Source organism: Mustela putorius, unplaced genomic scaffold (assembly GCF_011764305.1).
Source record: "Mustela putorius furo isolate JIRA1106 unplaced genomic scaffold, ASM1176430v1.1 tig00003859_pilon_pilon_pilon, whole genome shotgun sequence".
In the NCBI taxonomy this organism is placed as follows: Eukaryota; Metazoa; Chordata; class Mammalia; order Carnivora; family Mustelidae; genus Mustela; species Mustela putorius.
The window spans coordinates 29,558,147-29,584,095 of NW_025422011.1; the positions used below are offsets into that span (position 1 = coordinate 29,558,147).

Sequence of the window (25,949 nt, forward strand, 5' to 3'; positions counted from 1 at the left end):
CACCATGAAATCAGAATCATAAAACCCAGCGGAGAAACAGGATGAGGCACTCGGGGATGAAATATTAAATGACTGAACCATGAGGTAAAGCCGTGAGGGCCCATCGGGGCTACAGATTCTGCAGACACTCTCTCAAGCACTGGTGACTGTGGGGCAGCAGGAGGACGAGGCTGCCAGGGGCAGGGAACCCGCAGGCAAAAGGGCATAGAGCCTAAGAGTGCAGACCCAAGAGCCAAATCATGGCCTTACCGCTTACTCGCTGTGCTGCTTTGGGAAAGTTACTTAATTTCTCTGTGCCTCGGGTTTTTTTATTTTTTGTGGGTTTTGTTTTGTGTTTTGTCTGTAACATGAGATATCCTGAGGCTAAATCATCAGATAAATCAGATAAATTCATGCAGGCTGCTCACAGCAGTGTCTGGCCTGAAGAAAGCACCAGGTTGGTTTATTTTATTTAACGAGTGCTATGTCAGCGAAGAGCGACGTGGTCCATCCAAGTCTGCATGTTCATCTCTTACTCCGGAGGCTCTGGGGACTCAGCGGCAGCTCAAAAACAAGGGGCCTGAGGACAGTCCCTGCTGTGCCTTGTGCCAAGTCTTGCTTCGCCTTCCTCCACGCTGGAATCATCTCTCTGAAGTGAAACCAGGTGTCTGGTACTCTTCACGCCACCCCCTGCCTTGGAGCTCTGGTGGGAGCCGCCCAGGCTGGTGACATCACCAGGAGGGACAGACGTGCTGGTACGGGCAAGGCGATGATGTCAATGGAGGGATGAAATGTGCCTTCAGGTCCTTGTTTCCCCTGCCAGGTAATGTGGGCCCGTGGCGTCGCAGGTCACTCCTGGCCAGGCAGGAGCGGGGAGGGGCAGTGGGACTAGGGAAATAAAGGTGGTGTTGTGGGGGCTCAGGCCCAGTGTAGGGGCAGACTTTGTCCTCAAGGCAGGGAGGAGAGAGACAAGCGGAGTTCTGTTGAAGAGAAATCTCTCTGGTTCTTGGCTGGAAATGGGGCTTAGGGCAGGGCAAGAAGGGAAGTGAGGAGAGCGGGTCCACAGGCGTCATGGACAGAAGGGACAGAGAACTGAGTCTAGATGGTGGCCGTGGGGAAGGAGCGGAAGGAGCAGGGAAGTCCAACCGTAAAGGAAGAAGTGGTCAGACTAGGTGACCACTTAGGGTGCCATCAGTGGGGAGGAGCAGAGAATCCTGGGTGGCAGGTGGTCTCCAGATAATAGATGAGGAAAGCTTTATTGACTGTGACAAGCTCTGTGCCATCAAAGGTGTCATTTCACATAGGAGGGCTCCATGAAGAAAGGGGGGAAATTGTAGTGTTTGTTGCTTCATTTAAACATAGACTGTACCCCACACTGGGAGCTGGCAGATCCAGAGAGCAGGCAGATAGGGCCCTGATTTTGAGGTACTCACATTTGAGCTGGGGAGGCAGGCTCTCTGGGCATGATTCTTGCCTCAGCCAGGCTGGGTCACAAACCAGGGAGGACCCTGAGCTGCTCCCAGGGCAGGAACCTCCAGGCCAGCCTCAGTTGTCACCTGCTGTACATCCCCTCCCCACTTCCCCAGAGTATCGGGGTGACATGTAGCTTCAAATCTCAGTTCCTGCCTTATCAAGACATTCATCAGCTGGTTGCTTCATCTGTCAAATGGAGATGATGATAAGAGGAGGAATCAGTTAAGAAATACATGTACATTTCCAAGTACAATGTTGGCACGAAGTAAGTGTTCAATTAAATGAGGCACTCTATCATTATGACTGCTTATTATGATCCTTATCACATCCCCATCTGGTCTTTTCTCCCCTTGCCTTCAATACCTCCAACATTTCCCCATCCCTCACCTCCCCCAAAGAGTCATCTAAGAGAGTTAATCCTCTTCCATAAATACCTGAGGACTCAGAGGAGGTCTGAACAAACAGCCCAGGTTCAAGGTGAATCTACTTCCTTCTTTGAGTGGATCTGTCAAGAAAGGAGGCAGAATAAGGCAGGAGAGTGAAGCTCCCGGGTACTGGGGCCTCTACTCCACACAAGCACATCACCCCACCAGCTGGTGGAGTCCTCACAGCCCCAGGAAAAGGTATTGTTGCCACATTTTATAGAAAATGTGAAATAAGGAAGAAAGAGGTCAAGTGGTATGACTGAAGGTCACAGAAACAACCACGGAAATTAGAATCAAATAGGGAGCTGACCCAAAAATCTGGGTCCTTACTTTTAACCCCACAACCTCATAAAACCTCCCATCCCTGGCTGATAGGAGCTGCCATCCTTTTGATTAATAGCTCAGAGAAGGGAAGTAAGTCATTCAGTTCCATATGGCCTTCCAGATGGAGTCACCAAGGAACAAAGTGTGTTTTAGATCTAGAGAACCCAGACTGGCTGGGTGCATACCCCATTCCTTCTGGGTAGGGCCTGGACACAATGAGGCAAGGCTGCGAAAGGAGTCAGGCTGGGGGTGTGGGTGAGCAGCCACTTGTTGGGCTGGATCTCCAGTACATGTGGGGCTTCAGCCCAGGCCAGGCCATTGGCGGGCCATGAAGTAGGGGCCATTGCAAGCCATAAGCCATCATAAGGGCACAGAGAGCACACACACTGTTCTGACTGGTGGGAGATACGACCTCATCTGCTCCTGCAATCCTTCTTAGTTCCCAGCCGTCGGGGGAGGCCTCTCCCATTACCAGAGCCTGCACTCCTGCCTGCAGCTTTGACATCCTTTCCTGTCTATGATCTCATTCGACCACAGGTGGAGGTGAAGCCAAAGGTCCTGGGTTCGAAGCCAAGCTCTGCCACCTATTAGCTGTGGGCAGTGAGTCATTTACTCCTCCCACTACAGCCTTGTGAGATTTTTGCCAGGTAGGTGAGAAAACTGGGCTCACAGAGGGCACCAGGGTAAATGCCGGCAAAGGTTGGACATCCAGGTTTGTGTGATTGCATGTCCAAGGCTCTTTCTAGAAGAAAGAACCTCTGCTCCATGGAGAAATGGAACTCAATAAGCCAAGCATCTTGGCCTCTTCTCCTACAACCTGGAACAAAACCAAGCAACTGAACTCAACCACCAGACCCTTTGCCATCTTTGGCAGAAGGACAAATTCCTGTCTTTCCCATTCAGGTGCCATCAGAGAAGACACCTCTGCCTGTATGAGATTGTACCTCCAGTGTGAGACCCCATGCCAGCTTCTAGACAGCACAGATTAGCTATGGGAAGGTCTCAGCTTTGGGACATGCAGCCTCTTTCTGGGGTGCCAGTGCTAATCAGGAATTCAAGATGGCGGCACGTGAACAGTGGGACTGAGGTAATCCATGTGCCACTGAGGATGATCCCAGTAGGGCACTTCATGGCTGAGGACCACACGCAAGGCCCATAGAAATGGGAAGGATTCACCTCTGAGAAATTCCTGCCTTGTTTTCTGTACCCATAAAAGAATCAAGTCAGGGTGACTTCTGGAGACCAGGCTACTGGCCAGTACTTTGTGAAGTTGTGTTCCTAGGATGGACCCTCTGGCTTATCTTTTTAGGTCTTCTTTTTCTAGGAGGGGATGGAGCCACATTTTGTATTACCTGGTCACAGAGTCCAAAGAGAAGTAGCTTCTTACTCATTCATTCATTCATTCCCCCTGCCAGGGACTGGGGATACTATGTAACAGGACAGAATATGGCCTCTGTCCTTCCAGGCTTCGTGAAGTGACTGAGATTTGGGTCAGGTGGACCAGGACTCTGCTCCCAGCCCCAGCATTTACTCCCTGGATGATTTTACCTGTCCTTAAACCCTCTGAACCTCAGTTCCCTTTGGTGTCAGATCTATGTAATGACGCCTCCCTCCTGTGATTCAAGTGAGTGAAAGGATTTAATCAAGCAAATGCAAAAGCCATAGAGATCATATCAATTTTGGTTATGACTGTGAATAGTGTCACTCTTATTATTATAGCTGCACTTTTCCACTCAGGGGGTTTTCTCTGCCTGACCTGTTGATTATGCCAGGATCTGGGTAAAATTTACTCTGACAGCAGGCTCTGACGATATTGATCGATCTACTCCAGATCACTAGCTGGCTTTTTTTTTTTTAAGTATTAAAATTCATGTACTATAAAATTTGCCCACTGAGAGTATACACTTCAATGGTTTTTAGTCTATTCGCAGGGCTGTAGAACCATCACCAAAATCTAATTTTAGAATGTTTTCATTTCTCCTAAAAGAAATCTCACAAAAGCCATTAGCAGTCACTTCCATTCCCTCCCATCAACCCACCATAAGCAATCAGGAATCTTCCTGTCTCCATAGATTTGTCTATTCTCAACAAATATATATGGAATTGCCATGTAAATGGAAGCATATAAATGGAATTGTCTTTCGTGGCTGGCTTCTTTTACTTAGCATAGTGCTTTCTGAGTTCTTGTTGTAGCATAGATCAATAGTTCCTTTCTTTTATTGCTAAATAATACTCCATTTCATAGATAAAGCAAATTTTACTCGGTAATCACCCGTGAAGAGACATTGGGTTATTTCCACCTGATATGTCGGGTTATTTTGGCTGTTCAGAAAAATGCTACCATGCACATTAGGGTATAAGGTCCTACGTAGACCTATGTTTTCCTTTCTCTTGGGTATATACCAGGGCAGGGAACTGCTGGTTCTAAGTTTAACTGAGGAACTGCCAGACTGTTTTTTGAAGGAGCTGCACCATTTTACATTCCCACCAGCAGTGTTCGAGGCTCCAATTGGTCCACACCCTCACCAACACTTATTTCTATCTTTTTGCTTAAAGGTATCCTGGTAGATGAGAAAAGATATCACCTTACAGCTGTGATTTGCATTTCACTAATGACCAAAGATGTTGCACATCTTTTCATATGCTTATTGGCCATCTGTGTATCTTAGAGAAATGTCTTTGCCCGATTTTAGATTGGGTCATTTGTCTTTTTATTATGAGTGGAGAGTTCTTTATGTGTTTTGGATATAAGCCCGTTATTAAATATATGATTTGCAAATATTTTTCTCCCACTCTGTAACTTGTCTTTTTTATTTTCTCGATGGTGTTGTTTGTAGCACCAAAGTTTTAAATTGCGATGAAGTCAATTTCTCTGTTTTTCCTTTTCTTGCTTATGCTTTTGGTGTCACGTAGGGGCTACTTAAATGGGTTCTGCCTTTTAAAACTTTGTGTACCTATTATTTAGACAAGACGTTGATACTAAATATCCAGCGCTATTTCCAAATCAGGGGAAAAAAATCAATGAATCATCATTATAATCTTAAGCAAGTTATAATAATTCAATAAGCCCCATTGAAACCATCTTGCTGTGGAAGAGATGGGGGAAGGATGGCATTTTCAAGGTCGCAGGACGGTAGTTCAGGTGGGCTAGCAATGCCCCTGCTCTCCTCACCACCACCAATGCAAGGTATTTGCAGAGGGGCTTTCTTTAAGGGAGAAAAAAGTGAAAATGTCCTGAGATGGAGATATGAAGAAGGAAAGCAAAGTTCTTACATGTGCTGCATTTGCATCCAAGGGCCAAGCAAAGCCAAGTCTGGATTCCTAGACCCCCAGGAGGGCCTGTGGGGTCGAGGAAGCTTTTCAAGATGGCTGATAGAACACCAAGGCCTTTGAGCATTCTCTTCCCTCTGCCTGGAAGCTTCCTTGCCCCCAGTCTCTCCCCCAGTCAACTCCTATACTTTTCTCACTCCTATTTCATTTGTTGGTTCCTTAGGAAAACCTTCCCTTACCCCATCCACCCTGCTTCCTTTAAGATCAGGTGCCCCCTGAATACAGTTCATAGCTACTCATACTTCTCCTTTGTGATACTTTTCATGATTTTTAATTATGTATTCATTCTAAATACATAGTTCATCACCTGTCTCTTTAATAGGCTGCAAACTCCATTAGCACTGGGCTAGTATTTGTTTTGCTCACAATTATAAGCTTATCACAAAGTGTGACATCTAGTAGATTCTTATTAAATATTTGTAGAATGAATGAATGATTATAGAAACTGGAACTCCCTCCCAAATGGCCCATTTTTTCCCAATGGGGTTGTTTTCAGGGTAATCTCAGAAGGTCAGTCCCCTCCTGTAGACAGGGCAGGAGAAAAGCCTCCTTTCTGTCTGGGAGGTGGTTTCAGTAGTACAGGACCTGCTCCACTGCGAGACTGACAGGATCCTCGGGATGGGCAGGGAGAACATGGAAGCATGGCCGATCTCTCCTTGTCTTCACTCTGCTGCCCCTCGTGCTGGTTTCACTCTCCAGGTGGTCATCTCCCTCAGGTGGTCCCATAGCAACAGGTTAGCAGGTGGAAAGAGGACTTCTTCCTAACAGAGCCAATCAGAGTCCCAGAACTGGGTCTCACCAGACCACCACGAGTGTAGGCCCATCTCTAAATCAATCCCTTGGAGTGAAAGAATGAATGACACAGGTTGGCCCGTCCTGAGTCCTAGGCCCGCTTGGGAACCAGGAGGAAGACCGTGCACTGACAGTGGGGGCGGGGGGTACTGCCCCAGAGGAAAAGAGAGGTATTATAATCAACTGCAGGGGGAGTGAAGGTGGGAGACACAGCGGGTGGTTGTTCCCTGCAGTGATTACCTGAAGCACACACTTGCCCAGGCCCTCACATGTGGCCGCCGCCCACATCTCTAAAATGATTCCCCCTGCCATCCTCACGCCCGCACAGTTCCTGCCCTCCACCCTCCATGGGGAGCAAAGGGGCAATGCAGAACTCCCTCCTGTGGTGGGGGCTGCAGGCTGACATTCCTCCTGGTCCTCACAGAGCTGGGCGCCCCTTCCTTCAGGCTCCCTGTTCCCCCTGAGAACACTGAGAGCCGTCTCTTGCGCCTGCGCCCTTACCCGCTCCTGGTCCTGACCCCGCAGAAGGCCTCCTGGCGTGTACTAGTTGCTTGGGGAATGCTGGTTGGATTAATAAACTTGCCAGGCAAAGGGAGGCATTGAAGAATGTCCTGAGGCTGGGCTCCTCTGGCTATAATTTTAGTGCACACTGACTTAATCCTCATTGGCTTTGGCGGGCGGGGGGGGGCTGTTGGGGGAACAGGCTTTACTTGTTTTCCTCTGATTCACTGAAAATAAAAGCAATTTCATTTTTCTTTTCAGTTACTGTGTACCCTCCCCTCTCACTCCAAGATTCTACATGTTCCCCCGAGAGACCCCCACATCTGTCAGCAGGCAGTTCCCAGGCCCAACTGGCTCACCACTCCAGGGGCTTACTCCCGGCCTCAGGCACCAGCGCTGGGCTTAAAGCCCATGCTGTGGGCCCGCTGGGGAGCTGGAGATGCTGTCCCCTGCTTCCAGGGTGGCCCGGATGTCTGTTGCCACATTTCTGTTCATCCAGCATCTGTCAGTCTGTCTGTCTCCAGGTCTGAAGCTGCCTGCTGCCAGGAGCGTCCCCTATACCTACCCCCTCCCCCGGCCTGTCCTGCCCCTCCCCACCAGGTATTACAGAGGGAGATGAGAACACTTGTAGCTCTCACCCAGGCCACATGGAAGTAGCTATTACTATTTTACCAGAGATGGAAACGGAGTCTCAAGATGGCAAAACGACTTGCCTGGTGTTGCTTTTGTCTACGTAGCTAGACATTATACTTCACATTACCTAACCGCACATTAACTAGACTTTGGAGATATGGTGGGTGGGGGTAGTCGTGCCTGGTGGGCTCGTGGATCTCTGCCTGAGACAGCACAGACCACCCACCACCAGCAGCAATAATGACACCCCAGTCCTCTGACTTCTTTGCCTCATCCTCGTTGTTCATTCTCGAATATTTATTTTCTAGGCACTGTTCTAAGCTCCAGGATACAGCCATCAACAAGGCAGGCATCAGACCTTACCTTCCAGGAGGTATGACAGACGATAAATACAGAAATAAGTACATAATATAGTTTTAGATACTTGACAAGTGCTAGGGAAAAAAGAATCAGGGATTGTGACGATTCTAGATCTTAAATTGGTTGGCGGGTCTGTAAGTGTTTATTATGTTATGCTTCATAACTTACCTGTTCTTTCCATATATTCTTTGCACCTTCTTTGCATTTGAAATGATATCATTTAAAAGTTCTGCTTATAAAAAGATTGGGGTTAAGGGCACAGAGAGAGATTGTGATGGGGGAGTGGGGGGGTTTCAGATGAAGTCACTGGGGAAGGCCTCTCTTCTGACATTTATTTCAGCTGAAATCAGGAGGAGAGGGAGCTTGAAGAGCGCAGGTCCCAGGGAGGAACCCTGAGGCATCAGGTGCGGAGGGTAAAGCCCCTACCAGAATGACCTGGGGAGTTCCAGAAACACGGAGGCTGGTGAGCCTGGAGCCCAGGAACTGAGAGCTCTGGACAAAAGGAAGAAAGGAGGTGAGCTATGTAGAAAGGACGGACCGTGGGCATAGGGCATATGGATGTTATTCTGAATGTAATGGGAAGCGGGTTTCATTTTTAAAAGATTAGTCTCTTGGGAGCACCGAGGGAAATCACAGAGGCTCCCTTAACCTCCGCCCTTCCCCTCTCTCCTCAAGAAATCAGGAGACTTATGTGGCGATGCCCGAGTCCAGCCCTGCCCTTCTTTCCAAACTCATCAACTCCCAGAGTGTGAGCTCTGTTTTTATAGTGCAAGGAAGCAGAACAAGGAAAAGTTTAACTTTATGCTGCATTTGCAGGTGACAATGAAATCCACGTTGCTAATAAGTTCCAAGCTCAAGTATGTCTGTGAAATGAGGCTCTAGTCATTTGAGTTATACTGACTGTCAGTGTCTTTGCCAAACCATTTTGCCCCGTTGGGTAGGCTAATAACCTCATTCCTGCCATCTTTGACCCAGCAATTCTTCAGACATGTCTGCCTGGCCCCAGCGTTTGGGGAAGAGAAGAGAATGGTGGGTAGTGAATAGAGTCTGGGTTTATAATCTGGAGAACTGGCTTTAGCATATACCGTGTCTCTTATTAGCTGAGTGACTTTGGACAAGCCACTTAGTCTACTCTGAACTCATTCTCTCATCTATAAAACCCGGATAAATCCTTTCTCATGGAAATAAAGCACAGGGGAAACACTTAGCACAGTGACTGGGATGAAAGAAGACATCCATAAAAACAAGTTGAGTTCAATTTTCCTTACATTCATAAATTAGACATTCTAAATCTATTAAACAAATGTGACCCACATTAATGCTGCCTCATTGATCACTCAGTATTCTGCTTTGCTTTGTTTTTTTTTCAGTGACTGCACATACTCATCACGGAGTATTGGTAAAATACTAAAGAGCATAAAGAAGGAAATTCAAACCATAATTCTAACACTCAGAGCTAATTACACTAAAAATACCCAGGTGTTTTCTTCTAGGCCTTTTTCTCTGTACATATTTTCGTATTTGGATAGTACTGTTTATTCTATTTTATATCTGGCTTTTTTCATCAAGTACTTCATTTTATCCATTGCCTAAGCCACTAAAATATTCTTTGAAAACCCGAGAAGGAGGCAAACAGAAAAATCTCTGCTCTGTGGGAATGAATGGCAGGGGTCAAGGGCGGCCCTATCAGCAGAAGATCTCAGCCACTTGGGGGAGGCACAGGGGTAGCTCCCCCCACGCCCCCCCCCAGGCGGGACTGGGTGGAGACAGTGGAGAAGATTCTAATTCAGAGTGGTTTTGAAGATGGATCTGATATGAGCGGTCAGAGAGACATTACAGGGAATTCTTAGTGTTTGGACTGAGCCCTTGGGGGAAGAGTGAGGCTGTTTCCAGAGACGGGGAACAGCAGGAGCCATAGATCTGGGAGAATGTCCTCTGCTGTTTGGGACTGCCCAGCTTTTTGGGTCTTCCAGAAGACTTGGATGGTGGGAGTGGGTGGATCTGGCTAAGTGCTCAGAAGCAGCTGACACATGATCCTTGAGATCTTATAAGATGTTAGACCAAAAAGCACCTGTGGACAATTCAAAGACAGCTCCACCGACTGCCAGCTTCTATTCAGAAACTTGGGTCCACATTTTCTGAAGAAGCAATACAGACACATTTCTCAGCAGTTAAAGGCTGACACAGAGTGTACTCCTCATTCCTCAAATAACCGTCAACTGCTTCCTAAGTGCCTGACGCTGTTCTGAACACTGGGCACACAGCAGTGATCAGTTAGAATTCCCTGCCCTTATGGAGCTTATATTCTAGCAGGCAAATCAATAAGTAATACATAATATGTTCAACTGTGGGAAGCGCTATGGGAAAGAATAAAATAGAGAAAGGGGCTCGGGTGTGGAGGAGGTGAGATCGCAATTTTAATTAGCATGGTGAAGAAGGCCTCACCAATAAAGTGATGTCTGAGCCACATGGGGATGAGAGTCAAAGGCATGATCAATTGCCAGGGCTCCTTGGACCTTCTGCAGTGACTGATATAGAAGATAAGTTCTGATGGTCTCAAGGCAGACAATGGAGGTAAAGCTGCAATGTTGGAACCAGGCAAGCTGTATGAACCGGGGTTTTTCAAGAGAAACAGAACCAATAGGCTATATTCCTATTTTATTTTTATCTGTCTCTCCATACAGACATGTGCGCACACACACATGAAGAGATTTATTATAAGGTATCGACTCATTTGATTATGGAAGCCGAGAAGGCCCATAATCTGCTGTCTGCAGACTGGAGACTCAAGAAAGCCAGAAAGCCAATGGTAGAGCTCCCAGTCTAAGTCTGCAGGCCTGAAAACCAGGAGTGTTGAAGGCAGATCTCTGGTACAGCTCAAGCAGTGAGGCAGAGAGCAATGTCAACTTTTCTCCACCTTTTTGTTCTATTCAAGATTCTCAAGGTATTGGATAAAGCCAAGATATGGTGGGGAGGGCTATCTGCTCTACTCAGTCTACAAAAGCAAATGCTAATTTCTTCTGAAAACACCCTCACAGATACGCCCAGAAGTAATGTTTGACCAGCTGTCTGGGCATCTTGTAATCTTGTCAAGTTGACATATAAAATTAATTATCACACCGGAGTAGGGAAGAGCAGGTGTTGGGAGCACACAGATCTCCTGACTGCTCTCTGGACTCCTGAGGATGGTGGTACAGAGGGCTTAAGGAAGGCCTCTGACTGAGAACAAGTGTTCCTATAGTGTGCTCTCTTAATTTCTGCTGATGGCAGCCTCAGAGGCTGGGGGAGAGCATCTTTTTTGTGCAGAGGTCTACAGAGAGAACTCAGGATGGGAATCTGAGTGAGAATGCTATTGTATTGGATGTTGTGAATTTTATCGCGTTGGGTGCAGAATATTTTTATATTCCTGTGAATATTTTTGAGCTTTGTTTTAGGATTCAGTTAAGTTACTTGGAAACAGGTTGATCCTTTCAGGTCTTGCTTTTATAATTCATTAGAGGGGTTCAGAGCAAAATCCAGTCTAGGGATAATCTCCATAACTAAGGCAAGACCTTCTGGAATATTCTACTCAACGCCTCATGAATTATGAATTTTCCCTGTGTGGCTTATGGAAGCAGAACAATTTCTGTCCCTAGATGTATACTAGGAACTATTCCTTTAATCTTTTTGAATGCTCCTCTGACCTTTGATGTTTCTCTCACACATGATGTGCTCATCATACCCTGCTAAAAACTCGAGAGACCCTCTATGTGGATCCCAGGATCTTTCTCTCTATGCAGCCTTCTCCTGTTTGGTACTTTTCCTGATGCCTATCCTAGCTATCTTCATCTCCCAACTCAGGGAGTCAGCTTAGCTGGGCTTAGCTTGGGATCCCCTGCTTGAGCTATGGCCTAGAAACTCTCAAGTAAACAAGGGCAACTGTAGGGCTCACCGTTTGTTCCTTGTATCTCTGGGACCATTGTCTTTCTTTGTCTGTTATCCATATCTTGACAATTTTCATTTTCTATATTTCATCTTTTCTTAGGTGTTTCAGGCTGGAGGGTATATCCAGTCCCCATTATTATCCACTTGGGTCTAAAGTGGAGTCTCTCTCCATTTTATTTCCCTTTCGCTACAATGAGATTTGTGTTGGAAGATTCCTTGGAAATTACCCATATGGTATCAAAAGGCTCATGTCATTCTCCATTGATGCAGATCGCTTTAATAATATGACAGCATTTGATTTAAGAAATAAAATAAACAAATGAAAAAACTCTCTTGACTCTTCTGGGAGCCTGAGGAATTTTTAAAAAGGTCCAACACTTGGCTATGGACCTCCAGAAACGCACACTGTCACGGAGCCATGGGTATACTAATAAATGGCCCTAGCAAGCCTAACTACTCAGTCATCAAAGTGTTGAGAAGTTAATGTAGCACCTCTCCCTGCAGCCTGTGGGCTGAGAGAAGGGTAGGGTGGGGACAGAAAGGGGCACACAACCCAGCATATTCTTCCCGAAATTGGAGATTTCTAAAGACTGATAAATGGAGAAGCATACATTTATCTGTAATGCTTATCTTCAAAGATTTAGAGCTGTGGCTTGAAAGACACTAATATAGATGTAATCTTAGTTTCAAGTGGTCCAAGGTGGCAGCTGGGTTTGGAGAACATGAGATTAAAGTCTTCCCGGGGCCCGTGACAGTGCCATCAACATTCTTGCCTACAGGCAGCTAGAGAGCTAGTGGTTAGGGTGGTTCATGGAGTGGCAGGTGGCAACTTGGAACATGTGTGGGTGTTTGGCTTTTAGGGAAGGCAGCCTTGGGGTGAAATCCCAACATTGCCATTTACTGTTTCTGTGAAGGGGCCTATCAGTAGTTCTCAAGCTCAGTTCCCCCAGGCTGTATTTCTCTGTGATGGCTGAAATCATTACATCTCAGGTAATACAGGTACATCAGTAATCTCTCCCTTTTAGAAATCTCAATCAAACCATCTACTTTCTGTTAGCAGCCCTGTTCCACACTGTAGTATAGCATTGTTTAGCTTTCAGTGTTCTTATTTGAAAAAAAAAATTCATGGGCTTGGCAGGCTCAGGCATCTTAGATAAATTTGTGTGTTCTGCAATCTCTGCGAACTTTTCTTTGCAGACTTCATTTGGGTTACTTCTAGTGATGGTGACTCTCATGTGAGCCATTTCCATCTTCCTAATTCCACTTTGGGAGATGCCTGTTTCCAAAGGGCAGGTCTTCATTAGAGTGCTGTGTCACATTGCTTTGGGAATTATTTGCTATTTTTAGTGAGTGCTCCAGTAGAAGACAAAACCCTTAAAAGCTAGGACTAAACAGTATCCGCCTTGATACTACCAACACCTGCTATATCGAAGAAAGGGTAGTAAGACCCCTTTGAATGAATGGACTAATGGAAGAGCAAATGGACGTATCTGGTAAGGATATACCTGAAATGGATCAGAGGTTGAAGACTAGCTAACTAAGAACCCTACTAAGAAGAATAATTTAAGTGAGGCTAGTCAGAACCCAAAGAACACATAAGGCATCCTTTCTGGAAAGCAGCTCTGAAAGAAACAGATGGTAGCACGAAAGCAGCATAGATTTCACTATCAGATTGACTTCAGTTCAAATCCTAGCTCATATGTGGTTAAATGTGGGACCCTGGACATGTTGTTAAACCATCTGAGCTTTCCTTGTATTTAAAAAGTAAAAAGGGAGAAACAATAACAATAGTAATAGTAAAAACAACATAGTAATTATCAGTGCTCTTCACCATATATTTTTGGTTCACAATACATGGTTCTCTTCACCATATATTCTGGTACTGGGTGAGGCGACATTTCCCTTCTCCCTTGATTTCAGGCATGGTCATACAGCTGACCTGGGCCAATGAAATATGGAATCTTTTAAGCTAGTATAAGATTTGCCACAGTTTCTTCCTCTTACCCTAAAGACTGGGAACTTTTCGGAGGTGACCTCTTCATTGCCTAGGTCTCTGAGTGGATATGATGTATAACAGATCCCTCCACTGACCTAAAAAAAACCCAACCTTTTGTTGTTTTGAGCAACTACAATTGAGGGGTTGTTTGCTACTACAGCTTAACCAAATGCAGTCTTACTGATAGAACTATTCATAGGTTGTTTAGATAAGTGAGAGATCTTTAAAATGTCCATGTCAGGGGCACCTTGGTGCCTCGGGTAAGCATTTACCTTCGGCTCAGGTCATAATCCCGGAATCCTGGGATCAAACCCCAAGTCCGTCTCTCTGCTCAGCAGGGAGTCTGCTTCTCTCTCTCCCTCTCCTCCTTCTCCTGCTTGGGCTCGCTCTCTCATACAAATAAATAAACAAACTCTTTAAAAAAAAAAGTCTGTGTCCATTTTAAGTCTTTGTGGGCTTGACCTGGCTGAGTTGAAAAATGTAAAAAAGTCACAAATTATTTAGTTTGGATATGGGAATCGTTTTTGCTGAGGCAATAGTACCATGAACCCTATCGATAAGAGAACTCCCAATCTCAACAATTCTCAATTAACTGAGCTGCTTACAGCCTAATAGGCAAGAACACACACACACACACACACACACACACACACATATTAAGTAAAGTGCAAGCCCGTATGTATCAAAGAGTAGATACCTAGTGCCAGCAATCAGCTTCCAGCAAGATCTAATTAAGTGTGAACTGTGTGGCAAAGAGACCTAGTGCAGCGAGAGGCCAGTTGTAGCTGAAGGAAATGGGAAAGGAGGTGGAGCAAAGTTTTGAAGGCAGGTAGGCTACAAACAGATGGAGGATAGAAAAGACTCTGGGTTTCTAAAAACCATAAGACGCAAGACACGTTTTAGATGTAAGACATGTCTAAAACATCAAAGCCTTCCTCTTCTCACTGCAATCTTTTGATTAGAAGTTGTATCTGCATAGGAAAGCTGCATTTTTACTATTCTTTCCAGGGAATATGATATCACCAAAAAAGTTCCTAGCACATATCAGAGACTCAACAAATATTTGTTCATTAAGTGTATGAATTACTGGGCTTTATAGAAAGACCAGACCTAGGTTCAGATCTCAGCAATCTTTCTTACTCTGTGAACTTGTAAAGGCTGTGTATCATCCCTGTGGTTTACTTTCCATACCAGAGCATACGTTTATGTTTGGATATATCACTGCTTTCATGGTGGGTGCTCAGTAAAGAGACCCGGGGCGAGCATCTTCTGTTGCAACACAGCTCTCTTGACGATCACAGCTGACACCTTTCACAAAGTGAATGTGCATTCTTGGCACAAAGGGAGTTTTGATATATAACTATCATAAAATACGCTGATAACATCATCATGCCTACAGCATCTTCCTTTTATTGGGCATTTTCTTTAGGATCAGTTTCAAAATCTGGACTCACTGAGTCAAAGATAATGAACATATCCATGGAAAACTCAGCATCTCAGAGGGGTGGTCTGGGAGGCAGTCCCAGCCAGCGGCAGGACGGAGTGTAATTAGAAGAGCCCAACTCAGCTGACGAACTTCGATGGGACGGAAAGTTCTGCTGGGGCTTGTCTGCCGATTCTGCTTTGCAAAGTGGTTTTCTGGTAAAAACTCCTTCCCAGTCCTAAATTAATCTTCATTCTTTCATCCTGCCGCTTTCTCTCACCTCCCAAACCTACCCCCATCACCTCTGGAGCTGCTTCAATCCCAGAGTAGTGAGCGATACCATCTGAGGTTGGTACGGCTGGCTGGGGTGTTGACTAATTATTTCCTGGGCGGTGTGTGGGCCCGTCCTCACTCCTCAGAGGCCTGAGTTCCTTTTGATATCTTTCTGCTCTAAAACTTTCCGGTGTGCTTATCAGGTAAATTATGGATACTGACTCAAGTTCCAGCAAAAAAAGGTAAAATCCATCGTGCGCATCAAGGGATGGCATTTCCAAGAGTTAGACATAAGCACACAGGACTCTTCTTGAAATTAAATCGCGTGTGCATGCGTGTGTGTACACGTGTGTTTCTCTCAGGGTTTTTACTTCTTAGAGTATTCAGGTCATTTACCAGTATTTCACGTCCGAAAGCACGATCTTCTCCTCCCTCATATTTGATCTCTCCCAGAGCTCCCTCATTGGTGAGCGGTACCAACCATCCCCTTACTTGGGCAGAGGTAGACAGCTGGGAGCTGTCTACCCCTCAGTGCTTCAATCCTCTCCTCATTCGATCTCTCAAATCTGTAGCACTTCATCTACTGACCCATCCCTGAACCAGGCTATGTTCTCTCTCTTCATTGCTGCCACACAGGTTCAAGCCACCATGGTTCTCCCCTGGAACCTGTGATCACTGGGGTCCCTGTAATGTCTTGTGATAGAAGAGAAGACGCGCAGCTCAGATCCCCTTCAAGGGAAGACTTACTGACCAGCTGTGGGGTGTGTAGAGAGCAGACGGCTTCTCACGGTTCCTGCAGAGTGTGCCTCAGCTGCAGACAGCCACCTTGCCTGGGGTCATCCTTTCCCAGAGCATCCCATACAGGTGACTGGCCACGGTGGGAAGTATGAATGCCTGGTCCTTTCAGCCAGCGGTGGCACAGCTGTTGTTGACAACACTGCAGAGCCCTCCAGTAGGTTGGCTGAGCCCTAGTCAGCTGAGGCCCTGTCATGCTATCTCCTCCTGGAGAACTCAGCCTGTCTCCATTCTTGTACATGGCAGCCACGGGGATGTGTGAGCGGTGTGAGTTGAATGACAGCAGGTAACCTCCTCAGTACTGCCCCATTGCCTTAAGGCTAAAGCTCTGACTCCTGAACATGGGTATGGGACCCTTCCTCCTCTCTCTCATCTCACATTCCTCCCTTGCTCACTTAACAGTTCAGCCACACAGGCTCTGAAAGGTCCCCGGGGCTGTTGTAACTGTGTACCACAGAGCTGCGGCCTTACCCAACAGAACCTCATTGTTTCACAGTCCTGGGGGCTGGACGTCCGCAAACATGGCCAGCCTTCTCCCCTAGCCTGTGAGAGAACCCTTCCTTGCCCTCTGCCTAGATTTTGGTGGCTTGCTGGCAGCTTGGCCCTCCTTTGCTTCCAGAGGCTTCCATCAGCACGTGGTGCTCTCGCTGGGTCTCTGTCTTCGCATGACCACCTTCTTCTAAGGTCAGAAGTCCCCCTGCATTCAGGGCCTTCCTGTACTTCAGGATGACCGCTTCTTAACTAACTCTCTCTGCAACAATGCTATTTCTAAACAAGGTCATATTCTGAGGTACCTGGCATTAGAACCTCAACATAGCTTTATTTTTTTCTTCCAATATACCTTTTTGAGGGGACATGGTTTAGTCCATAACAGTGATGTCCATTCTGTCCCTGAAAGAAGCCACGCTGATCCTGTTTCAGGCCTTTTGTATGCCCTGTCCAAGCTGTCCACTTGGTCTCCTACCCAAGTCTGCCTCCTCCTTTTATTATTATTATTATTTTTTTTTTACTGTGTTATGTTAGTCATTAGTTTCTGATGTAGTATTCCATGATTCATTTTTTATGTACAACAGTGCTCCATGCAGTACGTGCCCTCCTAAATACCCACCACCAGGCTCACCCATCCCCCCATCCCCTTCCTCTCTAAAACCCTCAGTCTATTTCTCAGAGTCCACAGTCTCTCATGGTTTGTCTCCCCCTCTGATTTCCCCCAATTCACTTTTCCTTTCCTTCTCCTAATGTCCTCCATGCTATTCCTTATGCTCCACAAGTAAGTGAAACCACATGATAATTGACTTTCTCTGCTTGACTTATTTCACTCAGCATAATCTCCTCCAGTCCTGTCCATTTTGATACAAAAGTTGGTATTCATCCTTTCTGATGGAGACATAATACTTCATAGTAATATGGACCACATCTTCCTTATCCTTTTGTCTGTTGATGGGCATCCTGGCTCTTCCCACAGTTTGGCTATTGTGGACATTTCTGCTATGAACATTGGGGTGCATATGGCCCTTCTTTTCAATACATCTCCATGTTTGGGGTAAATACTCAGTAGTGCAATTGCAGGGTCATAGAGTAGCTCTATTTTTAATTTCTTAAGGAATCTCCACACTGTTTTCCAAAGTGGCCGCACCAACTTGCATTCCCACCAACAGCGTAAGAGGGTCCCCTTTCTCCACATCCTCTCCAATACTTGTTGTTTCCTGCCTTGTTAATTTTTGCCATCCTAACTGGCATCCTCTTGATCTCAGCTGAAAACTCATTCTCCTTAGGCAGAATTTTGTATTTCACCTCCCCCTGCAAGCTAGGTCAGCTCTTTCCACTTAAAGCACTTTGCAATTTTTTTTTCCCACAGTGTTTATGACATCACACATTTGTTTGAGTAAATATCTTGACAATGGCTGTCTGCTCCACTCAGCCCATGAGAAGGGAGACTGTGTTTGTCTTGCACATTATGTATTTCCAATGCTGAGCATTGTGTCTACACATAGTAGACACACCACACATATGTATGAACTCAGTGATTAGACTTTCTCTTTGCTTATAGTTTCAAGTCTCAGGTGTCCTTATTTCCCGGAGATATGGTACTGCGTGCATCCAGTCAAGACAACATCTTGCGAGGAAATGGGGAAGATGAAGAGAGTAAGTCCCAGCTAATGGTGCTTGAAGTTGACCCCTAAGATACTGCCATGAATGAAAACATAGTCCTAGAAGACAAAGCACTCTTCCAGGGGTCCACTGCAAATCTGCTACCCAACATGGAAAATGGGCACGAACTACACGACCCTGCTGAGCTGTGAACTTTCCTGAAACCAGGACCCTGCAGAAACACAGGCTCCTGCCAGGAAGCTTAATGAGTGACAAGGGACAACATAGTGTTCCCTAAGTTTTCCACCTAGGGGAGAGAGGGTGCCTCATTCGTGCAGGTGACATTTGGAAAGTTAGAGCAGTGGAAACGGTCCAAATACATGAAAATGACTATTTAGAGAAGGTTGAGGTTGGGGGAGGTGGAGAAGAGAGTTCCCGGTAAGATGTTATTAAAATATATCTATTAAATAAAGGAAGACGGCTGGTCAGCTGGTTATTTATTGAGTAGAGGAGTGAGTAATTCTTACTTGATGAGGACCATTTTAGCTCTTCATGCACTGTGCTTTCTGCAGCTTCTTTAAAGATCCCTTTGGGGTGAAGTACCGTTCCCTCTTGTCTTTCCACTCAGTGGTTCTTATCTCCTTTTGTGGTCAGCTACAACCACTGTCATCCTATCCTTTGTGGGCACCAAATTTCTCAGGCTGACCAGGACAAAGACATTTTCTAGTTGGAGGTATTCTCATCAGACAGTCTGCAGGGTGCCCTAGTGGAAGGACCTTTCCAGAGAAGCAGGTCTAAGAAGAGTTAATCATATTTTGAATTCTTTAAAATTGTTCTTTCTTACCTTCCCAAGTACGTGACCCTTATCATAAAATGCTTCCAGAAGACTAGATACCGAAACAGAGAGAATGTAAAAAGAATGACCAAGGTAGTAATCAGTTCCAGCAATCACAATTTAGGTAGCAGGATAATAGCTTTACAACTAAGGCTACTGTCTTATTTGGTTTTCCAGATTGTTTTGTCTCTCTCCCTAGGTATCAGCATTTCAGAGAGATGGAGAAGAGATGGAAGCCGGCTGCACTCCATGCTGGAAGAAATGGAGCAGAAGCAAAACACAAGCCCTCCACTTTCTAGTCCAGGGAATAGCAGGAGAGAGAAGGAGCATATGGAGGTAGCAGAACAAATCTGTTTGTCTAGCCTGTTACCTCCTGGGGGACTTAGGAGAGCCATGTATTAGCTAAGTCTAAGAGAGCCAAAAAGACTAGAAGCTATGTTCTGCAACCCACTGAAGAATGGGAGGAGGAGGCTAATTCCCAGGCTGTCTACACTGAGCCAGGAGACCAACCTCTCACCCCGATGGCCCAGCACAGTCAGGGAAAGGCAGACCCTATGGTTCAATTTGCCCAAGTCATTGCTGTCCCCATTGTGGTATTTGGGTTTCAGAAATACCTGACAGTCCAGTGGAGGAGTTTTCCAGAAGGATCACCGTGGCAAGGATGAGGGATCCTGGTACTCTGGCTACCAAGGGAAATACTCAAGCCAAAGCTAAATGGGAATCTCATCAGAAGACTTTGCCGTGCTCATGAGAGCCAAGACAAGGATGAGTCAGCCAGAGGGTGCTTGAAGGCCCTGACTAAGCTGAGCCCAAGGGAGGTGAGGGGGATGTGACTCTGAATCTTCCCTATGGCCATGAGTTTGCATAAACCACCACCACCTCTCACAGATACATCTGGACACATCTTTGGGTGCAAAAGACACAGAGGAAGAATTTCATCTGAGGGACTGAGCAATTTTATCCCAAAGAGGTTAATCTAAATAAACTTTAATTTTAGGTTTAATATTGAGTTATGCTTAAATCTGAACATTTACATTTTCTTATTGCTCCCCAGTTGCTGGAAGAAATGGAGAGCTTCAAGCTATGGGCTTGAAGCAGGAAAGTCCATTGTAGATATAAGAAAAATAAAGGATATTTTCTCTGTGCATCTAAATTAGAGTGCAGAGTTAACATTCTGCCTCTAACACACAGGAATAAAAGAGCCATGAAATCACTTGTCAAAAATTTCAGTAATGTTTAAAAAACCAAGCAACCAGTTGCTGCAGGGTTGGATGGGTCACATTCCGAAAGCCCCCACCAATAGGGATGGCTGCAGTTTTCACCACAGCAGAGAATATAAGAGAAAATTCAAGGAGTGATCTAGATGGTAGGTTCCTCCGGCAATTGTTTCGTTCTCCACTTTAGAGAGAGGAACCCATACTCCACCTTCGGTCAGAAACACCGTCTAAGCAGTAGCTCAACTGGTCCACCCACAGTAGGAACCAGGTCACTTCCATGGACAGGGGACCTGCTCATTCACTCCCCCTCCTTGGCAATATCTGTAGGGATTATGCCAGCGAAATAGTTCGTTTAAAATGACCAAGCCCACTTTGTGTGATAAACTATACACACATTACATTACAAAACTGTTAAGCATATATTTATAGTAGGAAAACATAGTATACAATTAACTCAACCACATGGGTCACCGTGTTTGCTACCTCTTCCCTCCCCTCCCCCATGAGGACAAGCCATGGTGACTTTGGCAGTTTTCCCTGTTTCTGTTCTATATACCTTTCTTGGAATCCTTGGGATTCTTCCATGGATTTCTTGCACGTTATGCTGGGTCGTGTTCCACCATGATCCTGTCTAGGTCCCAAAGGCCTGTCCTTTCATCGTATGAAGACCAAGACAATCATAATCAGTGAGCTCTGTGTCCTTCTACCAGCAAAGTCTTCAACTTCCTTAACTCTGGCCACCCCTAGTTTTATTTCTATTTGTACAACACACTGATGTGTAAGTTGTGGTACTTACCTGGTCAGGTGCCTATTGCTAAAGGTCAGTGAAGGTCCTCTTGTCATCGGTGCCGAATACAACCTTCTTTCAAACTCCTGAAAGAAAGAGGAGAACTCCCAGGTGAGATACCTCCACTCCCCCATCCAATTTCTCCGAAATTTTTACTCTGAATAGTGTCTCTGTCCCACCAATAAGTGTCCTGCTAGATATAGCATGGGGACTTAAATTTGCCCACTTGCTTCTTCAGTGTTTTCCTGCTTAGTCTGTAATTCTCTCTGCATATGTAGACGAAGCCCATTCTTACACTTGCACACTTACCCCATGCTTATTATTTGCATTGTTGAGTACCTGATAGAGTCATTAGAAAGCTCTACAAGAGTACAACTCAACTAGAGGGAAAATTCCTCAGGGACAAGAATGTTGCTTTATACTTTCATCAGTTCCCTCAGCGCCAAGCAAAAAAGTGATTTCTTTGATCTAAGATCACTTCACATTCAACTAATATTTGATAGCTAACCACTGTTTACCAAGTGTTCCAACAGGCCTGAGTCTTTCTAACACGTTATCTTATTTAGCCTTCACCACAACCTTGTGAATTATGGACTATCGCATATTCCAAAACACTGATTGAGAGACATCAAGCAACGTGCGCAATGACTCAGCTAGAAATCCCAGAATTGGAACACACTCTCCTCCCGCTTCAGACTAGGGTGCTCTTTCCTTTACAGCACCTGTTTCTCCAATGTTAGTTCTCGCCTTAAAGAAGAGGGACCCCAAGTTCAGCAGACTTGCCCATTCAAGAGAAAGTCCTTGATGAGGAGAAGTAAGAACTTGGTTTCATGGAGCAGGGCCCAAAGGCGTGGGCTCATGAGAGACACGATCCCAGCAGGTTCCAAGGTATTACAGAACTAGCCACAGAGTAGTGTCTGATGCATGTGTAAGAGCCATCTGGGCTCCTCTCACTGCTCCTGCCAGAGGCGGCATGGAGAGGGATGGGAGCTGGCCTGGTGGGGTCCTTTTACCCACAGGCAGAGGCTAAGGCTTTGGCATTAGCCCTTTCCATTAAGAGAATGATGTGGAATTCAGTTTCCTACCATAAGGAGGGAGGTTGTAGTGGGGGTGAACAAGTAACACTTCTGCACCCTGCCTGTCCCTGACCGTGATTGTGCAGAAAACCCTACCATCCCTTGAGCAATCAATGGGGCCAACCAGGCTGAGCAGGAGTTGACAGGGCCAAAGATTGCTAGTACCCAAGTAGGTCTATCCTCTCCCACTAGCCTATGAGCTCCACGAGAGGTAGGACTTTGAATGTCTTGTTCACTGCTGTGTCTGAGTGCCATGAACTATGCCTGGCATATAGTAAGCAGCCAATAGATATTGTTAAATGCATGACTGGGTGGTTGAGCATAGCACACCAAGAGGCATGGTGTGTCTTGTGTTTACAGAACCCTGTCTGCATGGAAAACCTACACACAGGCCTTCTTTTTAAAAAAGGCTTCCCCTTATGCCTTGCCAGTCCCAATTCTTTCTTCAACACATACCGTTTCCTGAAAAAACATCTCTTAATGATCGCTAAGCATTGGCCTTATGCTGGCAGGTTCTTTCCCAAAGGCAAGAAAAACTGGTCTATCAAGTTTCTTAGCGTGAACAGAAGCAACTGTCGATAGCCTCAGAATCATGGCTCTCTCCCCAGCTCTGAGGCCTTTCTGCCTTCCCCCACCCCCACTGGAGCTGGAGACACAGAAGCCACACCAAGGTCAGGACTCCCAGACTCAAGGTACCTGAGGCAAGTCCCGCCATGGGGCTGGGCCTGGCTTCCAAGCACATCTAAGAGAAGTCACAACCTGCTCTGGATTCTGCCATTCTCATACATGCTCCTTTCTTCATGGTTCTTTATCTGAGGGAGTCTGTGGTAGGTGGCCAAGGGTCTCCCTGGATATTTGAGCACAGAAAAGTCTCTTTACTTGGCTAAGCCTGTTTTCTTATTTATAAAATTGTAATAACAATAGTATTTGCCTTAGAGGATCTTAGGAGAACTAAATAAGAGAATATACATAAAGTGTTTAGTACAGTGCTTGGCACATAGTAAGAGCTCAATAAATGATAGCCATTATTATTCCTGTTTATAATGGTTTGTCTCAGTGCTTTCATTGTAACAAATAAACAAGCACAATTCACGATCTGAGATAAAAGGAAAAAGCTCACTCATCCTTACTAAAGCACACAACAAAACTGTGTCAGGCTCTAGATGGGTCTAGATGGGACAGGGAAGGAAGATGGGACTCAGGACACCTGAGCTAAGTCTTTAAGTTCTCTGGTCTTTACTTATGTTGATCCCTGGAATGAATCACACATACTTTTGGTTTGCCTGTCTCACTTTTTGTCTCTAAAACTCAAACCTCCAGGATGCTTTTCCTGCCTGCATGCATCCAAGGCTAGATTCCTCAGGAGACAAATTTTGAGATTAACCTGTAGGAAATTCATAATGCAGTGCTCTTGGGATTGATACCAGTGGAAGCGAGGAGTAGAAAGCAAATTGGGTAGAGGGACAGGTTGGGAAGCAATGCAGTTCCAGCAGAAGCCTCAGCAACCCCACAGAGCTGTTCCAAATTGCAGTGAGGGAGCCAAGACTTTGTGTTCCTAAGTTAGATTAGCCATTGGGTGCAGGCTGCCTCTGGAAGGTGAAACCTTGGGCAAGATAGTTCCCTTCAGCCAAGATAATTCCCAAAGAGGGCTGCCAGCTAAAGGTGATCTTCTAGAAGATGGTGCAACTGGGGGAATGCATCCTTCCTCCTGAAAGGGGTTTTTGATTGTTCAACATAGCATCCACCAACATCCTCTAACCTAGATATATCAGTAATAAAGAAATACCAGTTTCCTGTTTGACTCCTGTCTCTCAACTAGTATATGACATGGGTGAGAAAAGAGGAAACGAATTTTTAGGCTCCTGAACTGTCAACCCCATTACAATCTATACTATCCAGAATGGGAGGGTTTCCTCTTCTAGTACACAGCTCTGAGCCCGTTCTTAATTGCTAAGCATTTCTGCCATCAAGGCTAGAAGTCAACAAATGTAGAGGGATTTATGATAAATGAAGTGAGTCAAAAAAGGCAAACTAGTAATTATGGAACAATGGAGGAAGGAGGAGGCAGGGATTGAGTTTATCTCCAGATTGGCCTGGGTCTAGTTTAAGACAATTTTTGATGTTTCTGTGGCTTTTTTGAAGAGAGAAGGGTGTAGGCAGATTTCAGCTTCACCTGAAAGAGCAGGGAGTTGTTTCTTGGGGCAGTCAAGGGTATCCACCTCCGTGATCAGTTGGCACCATCTCTCTGAACAAAATGTAGCTGGTGGTTCTGTTGTCTGTTGGCGTGCTCCAGCAAGGCCAAACCTGAGACATATTGAGCATAAATGCCTATTTGAATGAGTTCTGGTATCATATGGAGGATTTGCAAACATGTCTTCAATTAAAGGCTACTCTCAGGAAATTACAGTCGCCTTTCCACCCTAGAAAGAAAATAACCCCAGATCCAACTCAAAGCCAAGAACTGAACTTGTACTTCAGGCTTATAAGAGATTTTGATCCAAGGTTTCAGAGTCTCCAGGATATTTTTCAGATTTCTCCTTATGCCCATTAAAAACTTCTATGAATTTTAAGAATTATAAATAAATCCTAAACGTTTTCATTGGTTTGTTTATTGTAATGGAACAGGTGAAGTAATTCTGCTGCTATTGTATATGCATCATAAAGTTGAGAAGGGAGGGAACAGATTGGTGTTTTCACTACAGAAGAAAGAACATACAAATATGGATAGATATGCATTGTGAGGTGATAGATGCTGGAAATCCTTTCCTGATGTGTATACATATGTCAAATCAGCAGGTTGTACATTTTAAATATCTTAAAATTTAGTCAATTAAGCCTTGATAAAGCCAAGAAAGAGAGAAAGCTTGGAGTGTGTCATAAGGACACAAGAGCCAGAGCAGAGGAACTCCCATTGGCTAAATAAGTGAAGTACATTAAGGAATAACAAAGCATTGGAAAACACAGGATTTCATATGTTCTGACCTTTAGTGGACAGATAAATAAATAAATGGAGAAGGCAGAGCTCTTACTGGAGAACCAGGCAGTAAATATGGAGGGAGGGCTGTAATTAGAAAATGCTCACTTTGCAACTGCCCATGATAAAGAAAGGATTAGGCAAGAGCCATCAATGGGAGCAAAATCTTGGGGAAATTTTGACCAACAGCAGAATATCTGTGCTATCTGAAAGCATTTTCCCCAGAGATGTTCCTTAGTTGCAAGAAAGAAAAAAATAGTAATTGTAGAGGGGAGACTTGAACAACACTTCCACCAGATGATCAAAGTTAACATCACCAAGAGGGAGAGATGGACATCATGAGAAGGACATGGTACCATCTAGGCAGTGTCTTGGCCAACCATGGGCAACTACAGTCTCGTCACAAGGAAACATCAGATAAACTTAACGTGAGGGCTGTCCGATTAACACCAAGGGGAGAAAGGTTTCTTCAAAAATGCCAGTATCATTAATGACGAAGAAAAGCTATGTGATAAAGACCAATGACCAAAGACAGATGATAACAAGCGTGAGGGACAATGCGCAGACAATGGAACTCTCCTTCGTGGTAGGTGAAATGTAAAATGGAGCAGATGCTTTGGAAAACAGCCTGGCAGTCCCTCAGACTGTAAATGTTGATTTATAATGTCATGAAGTTCCCCTTCTACACGTATAACCAAAAGTAATGAAAACATGTGTCCATATAAAAACTCGCACATGAAC

General features: G+C 45.3%; 1 long non-coding RNA gene across 1 annotated transcript; it reads right to left on the minus strand.

Annotated features, from left to right (window-relative positions):
- Positions 1-413: 413 nt before the first annotated feature.
- Positions 414-21,410, minus strand: LOC101688269. Its single transcript, XR_199366.3, has 3 exons — positions 21,168-21,410; positions 1,887-1,957; positions 414-1,638 (listed from the first exon to the last, which is right to left on the minus strand). It is a non-coding gene; the product is annotated as an uncharacterized LOC101688269 (long non-coding RNA).
- Positions 21,411-25,949: the final 4,539 nt, after the last annotated feature.